The sequence below is a fragment of the Lates calcarifer genome, linkage group LG10 (genome assembly GCF_001640805.2).
Source record: "Lates calcarifer isolate ASB-BC8 linkage group LG10, TLL_Latcal_v3, whole genome shotgun sequence".
NCBI lineage: Eukaryota > Metazoa > Chordata > Actinopteri > Centropomidae > Lates > Lates calcarifer.
Window position 1 is genome coordinate 27915103 of NC_066842.1, and position 13404 is coordinate 27928506.

General features: G+C 38.3%; 1 protein-coding gene across 2 annotated transcripts in view; it reads right to left on the reverse strand.

Moving 5' to 3' along the window:
* Positions 1-9457, reverse strand: part of LOC108884582 (kelch-like protein 25) — a 40655-nt gene extending 31198 nt beyond the window's left edge. Inside the window, exon 1 of one of the 2 annotated variants that reach the window (XM_018678559.2) lies at positions 9293-9457. The gene's annotated coding sequence lies outside the window, so the exon portion shown is untranslated. The remainder of the gene's footprint in view (positions 1-9292) is intronic. The other variant, XM_018678558.2, reaches the window with a different exon arrangement.
* Between the last annotated feature and the right edge of the window lie 3947 nt (positions 9458-13404).

The following is a 13404-nucleotide window of genomic DNA, read 5'->3' on the forward strand; positions in this document are numbered from 1 at the left end:
CGGAGTGTTTATTGTCAAAGGCCAGCTTCATTGTTAATAAGATCTGAAGCTTCTCCCAAGCAATGTAGACAAACTAGTTTTCCACTCCAACAACATGCCAAGGCTGAATAAGAACACTGTATAACGTAGGAGAAAGTAAGGCCACTCATCTGCCTTGTGATTAATACAGATCCAATCATTCATTATAGGCCTATAAGCTAAGCTTGTTGTGCAGGAGAAACAGACTGAGACAAGATTTCAAATCTCAAATGTTTAATTTATTCATTTATTTGTTTACTTACTTAAGATTTATTTGTTTACGACATGTAGCCTAATAAGCCTGTCCTGTTGAAGATGATGAATTATTATTTCAAAGCAGACAATGATATTATCTTAAACTTTCAGGCATCCAGTTTTTATTCTAATCAAAAAATAATCCCAGTCTTAAGTAACTCCATTTGTTTATTTAATACTGTTGAGATTTATTCATTAGTAGACGTATCCTGTTGGAGGAGAGATGTCAGTTTTCATAGCGGACAATGCCGTGAATTTATTTTAAACGGTTTCATTTGTTGATTAACAGGCTGTTTGTCTGAAGTGAGACTTAAAGAAGCCCATAAGAGCTTAATTTAAAGAGAAATATATTTGTGCCGTCTGTCTCTTTATTCTGATTGATCCATATTGCAGCCCAACATTAGTCTGTATGCTGGCAATTCAGATAAGCCACAATTCAAATCTTGCATCATATGCAAGATGATGTCTTATTGATTTTTAAATGCCCAAAAATATGTTGTGAAGTGCTTATTTCTGCAGATAGACAGAAACCCATTTCAGGCAGATCCTCCCTGCAGAGCAAATACCTGCACAGTGCAATCAAACTGAGAACATCTTAAGAGAATTGAAGGGGTTCAGCTCATAGTGAAAGTATCAATTTCGACTCCTTGTTCAATAAGCTGTCATCTTCTGTGTATTTCAGCCTGGACTGGCTCCATGTATTAGCCACAACTCATTTGAAGGCACCGTAACCCATGATCTTGCAGAGTGCATCCAGTATCTGCTTAAGGTAGAGAAACAGTTTATCTATCTTGGACTGAACCAAAGGATAAGCCAGTTTAAATATTGTTTAAGAAGTGATAAGCTGACCAGAATGTTGTCCAATACTGGTGCTTGCTGAGGTTACTACCAGTGTTGATTGGAGAGAAAACTGAAACTCGAGGTGAAAATCAACCTTGGTGGCTGTTTTTACAATTAAGAGAAATGATTTCTCTTACTTGTGACCAAGCCATTTCAACTGGCCAAATTCAACTGGTATATTTGAGAGTGCATACTGATGAATATTTGTATTTCAGAAAGGAAGCTTTGCCTGATCAACAACTAAAGCCAAAGCATCATTATGTCAGTCCACTATCCAGAGCTCATAATCCACTATGGCACACTTACACAAGCACACTTGTGGGAATGGCAGCTGAGTTTTTTCTTGGGGACTACAATGACAGCATCAGGGAACTGGTATCAAGCTATGAAGCTAAGTTATGAATAAAAATAAGGCTATTTGTCAACTCTGTAGAAGGCAACAACTTTCAAATTAATCTGAATAAATTGCGTGTTATTTTGAATTTGTTCGATTTAGATTTTTTGAAAAAGCTAATCCCTACTTCACACCAATTCAGACATGCTACTGTTGTGATAAACAGAATGACCTAGTGTACTATTTAAGCAATATTAACCGAGAGGGTGTGCTTTAACGTTATTTGAGCACAACAGTGATGCGGTCAGGACCGAGGCGCTTGGTTAATATTGCGATTATACAATTATTACCAACAAAGCAAAATGTATAATCAAAATCTGTTCACATTGAGGAGCAATTTGCTCTCAAAATTAAAAGGTTTTAGTGAGTGTTTTTCCCGTTTCCATAGAAATACATGGGGTCTGACTATTAACTGGAACGCAATCAGTCACGTCAGTGGACTCCTACGTGTAATGGAACTGAGTTTATCATTACGGCAAATAATCAGACCCTTAGTAACGACCTAGCAACAGAAATGATTTTCTAGTCCCAGATGAGTGAACTCTGAGCTGACGTTAATGCTTTATTGAGATCTCGGACATTACCAAACTAAACCAACAGCCTACTGCACAAATGAATGCTTACTTTTATCAACCACGTAATAACAAAGACACTGCATTTATTTACTCACACAGATGTAGCTTCTGCAACCTCAAATTTTTACATGAATTTTAAGTTATAGCGCCGTGTCGCTGGCACAGCTGATGGAGAAAGCCGAGGCGCTTTGCTCAAATGACATTAAAGGACACCCTCGAGTGTAATCTTGCGATCACACAACTATTACCAACAAAGTAAAATGTATAATCAAAATCTGTTCATGTTGAGGAGCAATTTGCTCTCAAAATTAAATGGTTATGGCGAGTGTTTTTCCCATTTCCATGGAAATACATGGGGTCACACAGATGTAGCTTCTGCAACCGCAAAATTTTACATGAATTTTAAGTTATAGCACCATGTCACCGGCACAGCTGATGGAGAAAGCTGAGGCACTTTGCTCAAATGATGTTAAAGGACACCCTCAAGTGTAATCTTGCGATCACACAACTATTACCAACAAAGTAAAATGTATATGGCGAAGTAATATTTTACTCCGCCATATGCTAAAAAATATTACTCTATCTGTTGCAAAATTGTATCCATCTCCATGCCAGAGCTGGAGCAGGAAAAGGGGAACAAAATGGATCGGTTTATAGTTAATTTTGAATTTATTTGATGAATGGTTGGAGGATGATGAAAGGAACGAAACAAAAAAAAAAAAAAAGAGAGATTTGCCAATGTCAAATGAAGAGCTCAATCAACTTGAATTGTCGAGGAATGAACAGAGTACGTCCCAATCAATGTCTTGGGCTGTCAGCTACTGGGCTACTAAGCAAGATGTGGATTTTGTAACTGTGACAAAAGAAGAGCTAAACAGGATCAGGTCAGCATGAAACAGCCAAGGTCAGCACTACTTCATCAGCAGCTATGCCGGGTTGAGGGCAGGCATCAGCCATTTTATCAACGACTTTGTGAAGAGGCACATCCGCAGCCTGTTGCAAGACATTTCGGCCCTCAGCTTCACCACTGATATTTGGACGAGCAGCGTTAGCCTGGTGTCCCTCATCAGTTTAACTGCACAGCAGATTGATGAGGATTTTACTCCGCGAAGAGTCGTCCTGCATGCAAAACAATTTAGGGGTTCGCACACCAGCCAAGCCACCGCAGGTGTGTTTGATGACATGCTTCAGACATGGGGGGTCCCTGTTCTGTTCATATTGTGCTACGTGATAATGCGAAAACATGATCAAAGCCATGAGTGACACTGGACTCCCGAGCCCGAAGATATTCTGTTAAAAAAAGATGCAGTTGAAGCTAAAATGTCAATAACAGTACTTTAACAGTACTTGTATTTGAGTAATATGTGTGGCAATGTCATATATAATGGAATGTTCAAATGTCAGTCACAGCAATTTCTTACAGCCAGAGAATGAAACAATATCTGATGAAAATAAAACATGTTTTCAAGTAAATGTACGAAGTGTAATGGCATTAATAAGTACTCTTATCGGTACTCGGTATCGGCAAGTACTCAGTATCATATCGGTTTGAAAAAAAGTGGTATCGTTGCATCCCTAAAAGTAATAAAATCTGGCTGTCAGGAGTAAACCACCTCACAAATAATCATGAAAAAAACAAAAAAAACAAAAAAACAAACACATATAAAACAAACCAGATCCCGGTGAAAATATTTTTAAAAATATGGTCTGAAGCTGCATATTTTGTTAGATAAAACAGAAGTGATTATCTCTATTTCTCTCTCTCTCTCTATCTCTCTCTCTCTCTCTCTCTCCTCTCTCTCTCCCTCTTTTGCAACTTTTGGGCTTTTTAATAATCTGGATTAATCTAAATGTTTGGCTTTCTCCATCAGCTGTGTCGGTGACACGGTGCTATAACTTAAAGTTCACGCAAAGTTTGCGGTTGCAGAAGCTACATCTGTGTGAGTAAAAAATGCAGCATCTTTGTTATAACGTGGTTGATAAAAGTAAGCATTTATTTGTGCAGTAGGCTATTGGTTTAGTTTGGTAAAGTCTGAGATCTCAATAAAGCATTAACGTCAGCTCAGAGTTCACTCATCTGCCATTGGAAAATCATTTCTGTTGCTGTTACTAAGGGTCTGATTATTTGCTGTGGTAGTAAATTATCACTAGAGCCTTGCTACTTACTTCTAAAGCTGTTCTTCAGCTTGTGATGGACAAGATATTGAGCTCTCCTTTAGACTCAACAGAGGACCTCAAGTATGTGAAACAGAACATTTCAGTTTTACTATACCAGTTATTCAACAGCAAAACCTTATGAATGTATCCAAATGAGTATTATTGCTTACTGTTACTGCATCACTATTTCACTTACTACTATTTCACTTACTACTTACTTCTAAAGCTGTTCTGCAGCTTGTGATGGACAAGATATTGAGCTCTCCTTTAGACTCAACAGAGGACCTCAAGTATGTGAAACAGAACATTTCAGTTTTACTATACCAGTTATTCAACAGCAAAACCTTATGAATGTATCCAAATGAGTATTATTGCTTACTGTTACTGCATCACTATTTCACTTACTACTATTTCACTTACTACTTACTTCTAAAGCTGTTCTGCAGCTTGTGATGGACAAGATATTGAGCTCTCCTTTAGATTCAACAGAGGACCTCAAGTATGTGAAACAGAACATTTCAGTTTTACTATACCAGTTATTCAACAGCAAAACCTTATGAATGTATCCAAATGAGTATTATTGCTTACTTACTTACTTACAGATGTTGAGAGTAGTAGCAGATCAGATGAGGAATTATGAGGCAAATCTAACACGTTCACAGTGCGTAACAGTTTGCTAAAACATTGTTCACCAATACTCAAACAGTTGCTGATAAGTTGACAAAAGTCAAATGGATAGAAAAGTGGATACACATCACTCCTATCCATCCACTCCTAATCTAATTATAATTTACAATAGTTTTAAAGTAGTGCAGCCAAATGAGGTTAAAAACAGGACTTGATGCTTTACCCTTCTGATAATTCATCTGTGTCTGCAGGCTCAGTGATGTCATACAGACATTGTAACTTACTGCTGAATGCTCAAGTCTAGCACTGTACATAGCAAAATTCCTTTTCACCACTGAACAAAAATAATTTCAAAAATGGACTAAAAACTAAAAAATTTAACAGAGGAAACTTATTTTGTTTCAGGTGAGACAGCAGGAAGTTGTATTCAGTGCCTGATGATCAGCCACAAGGGCCACATCATATGTGAGCAGATCCACCCCACCTTCTTAACAGGGTTTGTTGCATCATTTTATAATTTCTACACTCACTGAGATACTTTAAGTAAAACCTTTATTTTTCTTTTCAACACTATGCTATCTATACATTTGCTGCCTTTTATTGTGTTCTTAATCTGAGTGTGTTTGTGGCTGTTCTTTGTCCTGTCTAATACAGAGTTTGAATTGCAGGTGCATGGGTTTTGGCTTAGGCATATGGTCATGCCCATTCCCTGCACCCTGTGTGTGTGGGAGATGCAGTTTGGCTAGGGATGTTTATTTTGATTGTTTTTTTGTTTTTTTTCAATTAAGTGGAGTGTTTGGTTCAGCAGGTAGGTCAGGGGTGAGCTGGTGCAGTGACTGCATGGGGCGCTAGTGTGCTAAGCTGTGGTTTTTGTGGAGTTTAGAAAGGTGGTCCAGTTGGGCCTGTAGGTTTGTTTTTTTGGTTTGGTTTTGTGTGTGTGTGTGTGTGTGGTGTGCAGTCAGAGCAGTTGTCTCTGGGACACATCCAGAGCTTATGATTGGGTAACCAGCTTGCTGGGGGCTTAACCTGGTTACTGGTTTGAGTGTTTAAATAGCCCACCACTAATATGCATGAAGACTAGGCATAAGTGAGAGAGACTAGCTTTTAGGTTAGGTAGAAGGGGGACTTCCACATCAAGTTAGGGAACACTATCAGTATCTCTGTAGTGCACTAGTTGACCTGGGCAGCACTGGTTGTTGGTTCTGTTTTTGGCTTTTTCTTTTTTCTTTGCTGGGTCTTAAAACCTAGCCAATTATGGTATAGAAGACTTTGTTGCTGCTCCATGTGAGAGGTCTTTAGACCAGTGCACCAAAGGTCGGCTTCTCAAAATTGCTTAAAGATATGAAACTGATTTGAGTGACCTTGGTAGTAGACCACGAGTCCTGGTCAGTGTCTAGCAGCGTAGTCGCTTTCTGTTGTGGCAGGAACATTAACTCAAAAGCTAATTTAAGTTTGAGCAGCAAAAGGAGTTGCTTTTGAGAGAGGGACCAAGGCTGAATAGGGCAATGTCTTACTGAAGAAAACTGCAAAGTCACCAACAAAATGACAACAACAGTCAATCACTCTGCTGAGGAGACACGTTGACTTTGAGTGGGACTTACAGAGTAAAAAGTTTTCTAATCTCTCATTCTATTATTTTTTATTCTCTCACCCATTCTTTTACTCATGACAGCTCTTATTCTCACACCTTGTGTTCTTCCTCCCATTCATTCTGTGTTATACCTGTTGTGTTTCTGAAACTACACATTCAACTGTTTGAATGTTCTGGGCTGGGATGTTTTGGCTGGCTGAGGGGTTAGATCAGGGTTTGGGGTATTTTTTCTTAAAGTCCACATTATGATGAGAGGAAATGTGGGGTACACACTATTTTTGTATGTGAGAAGTTGCAATTAAAGTTATTTTGGAACTGGCCATTGCCCACTACTTGGACTTCTGCACTTATTCACATGCCTTATTAGAGCCTGAACAGGCAGTTTATATTTGATCTAACATGTGGTGTTCATTATATTTTAACTTAAAATTTTAATGTTTTTGACAAACAGCATTATGCTGACTAAACAGATTTAATTGAATGCTCATTTTTTATTTGCACAACTGATATGCGTTAAGGCTGGGCAATGTATTCACTTTTGAGAGTTTTGTTGTTATTTTATGATGTAGCTATCCTGTGTGTAACTGGGTACATTTGTTATCATGAGATGAATTGTGAATAGTAACTAAATCATATTCAGCTAATTGCTGTTGTGTTACACGTTCAAAACACTATCACAGCAATGTTAACTTTTCACATTTATCTGGCTAAATAATTCTGCTTTGTGACACAGTCCCCTGGTAAAAAGCTGCAAAACAGCAAATTATGCCATTTCTTCAAGTGAATTGATATGGTCTGGTTACCTGGTGTAGTTTTCTAAACACCGTTTCATATTTTTCCATTTTTACATTGCAAGTCAACAAAAGGGGATATATTTCATCATGTCAATATTTTCTGAGCCTTGCACTATTTTCAGCTAAAAGCCAAAGGCATTTTGAGAGAGAAGGTTCTCTCAGATTTTTTAGCACTAGTTTAACATGCAATTTCTCTGTGTGCAGTTTCCAACTTTATATGAAAAAAAATTGTGGTAAGCAGCTATGGATTCTTTCTCACATTTTAATTACATGATTGAAAAATCTGTGATATAGCTCTGTTTTTCACTCACGCTCATTTTGTTATGATTTGTGTTCTGTGCTGCGCTAATTAAGTATTAATTTAGGTTTAAGAGGCATACTAAAATTATAAAACAAGTTCATACTGTATAATATTACCAGTACAAAACTGTACATTTTAGTGACAGCAAAAACAGTTAATTTTACAGCAAGATAATGGCAACCCCTGCTGCCAATTGTTTCCTGTACTGTACGGTTTGTTCAGCTCACTGACAACTTATCTGTGAAATGTCAATGAGCTGACATTGTGAGCTCTGTAAACACTCTGTAAAACAACAATAACACTGTTCATCAAAGCAACTCATACGAGTAAAATGAAGATGCACCCAGACAGAGCACATCAAACATTACATGTGAAATCAAACACCAAATGAAATTTGTTCATTCACATTATTAATGCCAGCATTTTCTGTCATCAACCTTAAAGGATGAAAGGAAGCGTTATTATAGGCTTCATTATGGCTCTTAACATTTCAAGCAAAATCAAATATAGTCCTCTCTCTCTCTCTCTCTCTCTCTCTCTCTCTCTCTCTGTGTGTGTGTGAGTGTGTGTGTGTGTGTGTGTTTAGGTTTGTGTTTGTGCCTCAAAAACCCAACAGCTGACACACTTTAAGTGTGCAGCTATGTATAGTGTGCTTCAATCATTTGCATACATGTAAATCCAACAGGGCCGCAACAGGCTTTTTCACAAATTAATAATTTTTTAAATCGTGTAATCGGCACAATTAACTAATTAATCAGTTGGTCCAAATCCCCAGAATATTACATTTATAGTAATGTAAGAACAAAAAACAATAACATAAAAAAGAAATTTAAAAAAAACACGTCTGAGAGCCTGGAATTTGAATATTTTCTTGAAAAATACTTGAACAATTATTCGGTTTTCGAAACAGTTGATCTGTCGATTAACTAATTTATTATTTAAATATCCGATGTTAATAATGCACCATAATGAGATAATGGGTTGAATAATGAGGGAGCAACGTTACAAAAACACGAAAATGTGGCGAATAGGGTAAAACCAGCGCTGACCAGCTCTGACTGACAGCATACCATGACTGAAATGGGTGAAAATCAAAGTCACACCTTCCACTTAAGAGTCTGTGGGCAGGTTTTAATTGGACATGTCGCTGCAGACTATTCACCCCCGAACCACCCACCACCCTGGCCAGTGGAAATGAGCTAGCAGCAGTTAGCTCTCCGGCTAATCACTGAATAAGTTGATGTGACTGCCTTAACCCAGCAGCACCAGCGTCTGTTTCTGGTTAGAGAGTGTGTGTGACTGACTAAACTGTCGGTAAACGAGCCCTCGCGGTGTGTGTATTCCAATAGATGTGCTCGTATTTTAAACAATTTGAGACCTAACCACACACCGGGAACGGGGCTGTGCTAGCTCTGCTATGCACCAACTTCACTGTTGCGGACAACCACACTGAACCACATCAACTGACTTGTCCTTACCGTCTGTAAACCTCACACACTGTTCCATATCCACCATACAGACACAGATTTGTTAATGAACGAGTAAAACAGAGTTCGTAATGTTGTGCTGAGTCCATAAACTATTCCTCTGACAACAGCAGTATACATATTGTGTGTGTGTGTGTGTGTCTGTCTGTCTGTCTGTCTGCCTGTCTGTGTATGTGTACACATGTGTGTTTTGAGATGCGTCCGACCATCCGCTAGACACATACCAACATAAAAAAAAAGATGTTTTACTCACACTGCAACGCGCCCACGTGTGGAATTACATCCAAAGAACCCGTAACCTCGGTTCCGTGGGTAAAAACGTCATATTCCTCTAACAATAGTTTCAGTCCGCCTGACCGTTCCTGTCCGCCTCACTGCTTTTTGGAAGACAACCCCTGGAAACGGCACAGGTAGCGACAGCCAATGACGTTTGATTTAATTGTGACTGATGTCTACTTTACCAATCCCCAGTGGCGGCCTGAGGCGGATCGGCCTCTCAGCCAATAGAAGTGAGAGTATGCGGGATTGCAACCGTTTTGCCAAACGCGACTGACATTTCCTTTACCAATCATCGTGTATCATTTTATAGCAAAAGTACAGCCGGGACCAATGAAACACGTAAACGCAAATTTGACTCTTGTATTAACCAATCAGCTATAGAGGGGTGTTGGCATTAACAGCGGTAGCAAAACAATAGCACGTTGGCATTTGTTGTTGTTGTTGTTATTATTATTATTATTATTATTATTATTAGTAGTAGTAGTAGTAGTAGTAGTAGTATTTCACTGACAGAGTCTTGTGACTTAGCTGAAATAAACGCCAACGATAACCGATACAAACTTTACATAATAATAATAATGATAATAAAACGATCAGAGCATCAGACTATCTAATCTTCAAATAAAATGTGAGAGGCAAAGAGTCTGCCTTACTTACGTTACTTACGTATAAATCATTCTTTTGTTGGTGAAAAAAAAAAGTCAGTCAACGCCTGTATTTCCTTTTTATCCTTTATTTTCTCTTCAAAACATAAGTCAAGATCGCCCCCTAGTGTATAAAAACCAAATGTAAAATGTTTACTCCATATTTTCCACCATGTAGTGTTAAGTTTCGCATGGATTGCTGGGTTATTTTCAGACCTGTGTAACTTTTAAGTAAGAGGTAAAAAGGTGAAAAGGTACACAGCAAACAGGTAACCTTCATAGAACTAAGGTTATTTTTGTGAAATCTTTAGAAAAGCATCGAGGAGCGTTCTCTGAAGGTTATTTCTATAAAATTGTAGAATTTTTGTGACTGACAAAATCATATAATTATATTGTACTATTGCTGTATTTGATAACATGACACCCTCAACATACACTATGAATTATTTTATCAGAAAAGATTGATAAACATTGTTTATACTTATTGTCATTATATAATTATCATATATTATTGTTGCTGTGACATGTAAAATTTTCCCAATAGTGATTACAGTATTGTGTTTTTTCATTTTGTCTGTTTTCACAGTTTTACTGCACAAATGCAATTTTTGGGGTTCTTTAACTGGCTCTCAACACTGTGTTGATAGATTATAACTGGCTGCTGCCTTGATTGAGGCTGCCTGTAGCTATGATTCTGACAATATCAGAATCAGAATTACCTTATTACCTCAGTATGTGCACACATACAACAGATAATATACTAAACAGATCAGTTCACAGACTATTTGCATATATTCAGGAGGAGTAAGACATTAAGTTAAGAAGAGGATAACTAAAAGAACACAATAAATAAAGTAAAGTTAAGAGTATAAAATCTAAAGAAGCCAAAGTGAAAGGCACCAGCAGTGTTGAATATGTCAATATTATATATGAGCAGAGTATGTGGAAACTTTCATGTCCATGTGGCTGAGTTCTTAGTTTGTCATCTCATGGTCAGAGAATGCAGTATTTATTTGGCCATTCCGAGCTGAATAAGCCTCAAAATGCTGGGAAAAGCGCTTATTCACACACACAGATTGCATACAGTGCACAAAAGAGGGAAAGGCTCTCCTGACAGCAAATTATGGGTTTCAACCATAATGCTTGTTTACTAATATTGTCAATTAAGATACTTTCATGTCCGTGTGGCTGAGTTCTTAGTTTGTCTTGTCCTGGTCAGATAGTGCAGTATTAAGCCATTCTGAGCTGAATAAGCCTCAAAACGCTGGGAAAAGCGCTTATTCACACACACAGATTGCATACAGTGCACAAAAGAGGAAAAGAGGGAAAGGCTCTCAAGACAGCAAATTATGGGTTTCAACCATAATGCTTGTTTACTAATATTGTCAATTAAGATACTTTCATGTCCGTGTGGCTGAGTTCTTAGTTTGTCTTGTCCTGGTCAGATAGTGCAGTATAAAGCCATTCTGAGCTGAATAAGCCTCAAAACGCTGGGAAAACCGCTTATTCACACACACAGATTGCATACAGTGCACAAAAGAGGGAAAGGCTCTCCTGACAGCAAATTATGGGTTTCAACCATAATGCTTGTTTACTAATATTGTCAATTAAGATACTTTCATGTCCGTGTGGCTGAGTTCTTAGTTTGTCTTGTCCTGGTCAGATAGTGCAGTATTAAGCCATTCTGAGCTGAATAAGCCTCAAAACGCTGGGAAAAGCGCTTATTCACACACACAGATTGCATACAGTGCACAAAAGAGGAAAGGCTCTCCCGACAGCAAATTATGGGTTTCAACCATAATGCTTGTTTACTAATATTGTCAATTAAGATACTTTCATGTCCGTGTGGCTGAGTTCTTAGTTTGTCTTGTCCTGGTCAGATAGTGCAGTATTAAGCCATTCTGAGCTGAATAAGCCTCAAAACGCTGGGAAAAGCGCTTATTCACACACACAGATTGCATACAGTGCACAAAAGAGGAAAAGAGGGAAAGGCTCTCCCGACAGCAAATTATGGGTTTCAACCATAATGCTTGTTTACTAATATTGTCAATTAAGATACTTTCATGTCCGTGTGGCTGAGTTCTTAGTTTGTCTTGTCCTGGTCAGATAGTGCAGTATTAAGCCATTCTGAGCTGAATAAGCCTCAAAATGCTGGGAAAAGCGCTTATTCACACACACAGATTGCATACAGTGCACAAAAGAGGAGGGAAAGGCTCTCCTGACAGCAAATTATGGGTTTCAACCATAATGCTTGTTTACTAATATTGTCAATTAAGATACTTTCATGTCCGTGTGGCTGAGTTCTTAGTTTGTCTTGTCCTGGTCAGATAGTGCAGTATTAAGCCATTCTGAGCTGAATAAGCCTCAAAACGCTGGGAAAACCGTTTATTCACACACACAGATTGCATACAGTGCACAAAAGAGGAAAAGAGGGAAAGGCTCTCAAGACAGCAAATTATGGGTTTCAACCATAATGCTTGTTTACTAATATTGTAAATTAAGATACTTTCATGTCCGTGTGGCTGAGTTCTTAGTTTGTCTTGTCCTGGTCAGATAGTGCAGTATTAAGCCATTCTGAGCTGAATAAGCCTCAAAACGCTGGGAAAAGCGCTTATTCACACACACAGATTGCATACAGTGCACAAAGAGGAAAAGAGGGAAAGGCTCTCCAGACAGCAAATTATGGGTTTCAACCATAATGCTTGTTTACTAATATTGTCAAATTAAGATACTTTCATGTCCGTGTGGCTGAGTTCTTAGTTTGTCTTGTCCTGGTCAGATAGTGCAGTATTAAGCCATTCTGAGCTGAATAAGCCTCAAAACGCTGGGAAAAGCGCTTATTCACACACACAGATTGCATACAGTGCACAAAAGAGGAAAAGAGGGAAAGGCTCTCCAGACAGCAAATTATGGGTTTCAACCATAATGCTTGTTTACTAATATTGTCAATTAAGATACTTTCATGTCCGTGTGGCTGAGTTCTTAGTTTGTCTTGTCCTGGTCAGATAGTGCAGTATTAAGCCATTCTGAGCTGAATAAGCCTCAAAACGCTGGGAAAACCGCTTATTCACACACACAGATTGCATACAGTGCACAAAAGAGAGGGAAAGGCTCTCCGACAGCAAATTATGGGTTTCAACCATAATGCTTGTTTACTAATATTGTAAATTAAGATACTTTCATGTCCGTGTGGCTGAGTTCTTAGTTTGTCTTGTCCTGGTCAGATAGTGCAGTATTAAGCCATTCTGAGCTGAATAAGCCTCAAAACGCTGGGAAAAGCGCTTTATTCACACACACAGATTGCATACAGTGCACAAAAGAGGAAAAGAGGGAAAGGCTCTCCGACAGCAAATTATGGGTTTCAACCATAATGCTTGTTTACTAATATTGTAAATTAAGATACTTTCATGTCCGTGTGGCTGAGTTCTTAGTTTGTCTTGTC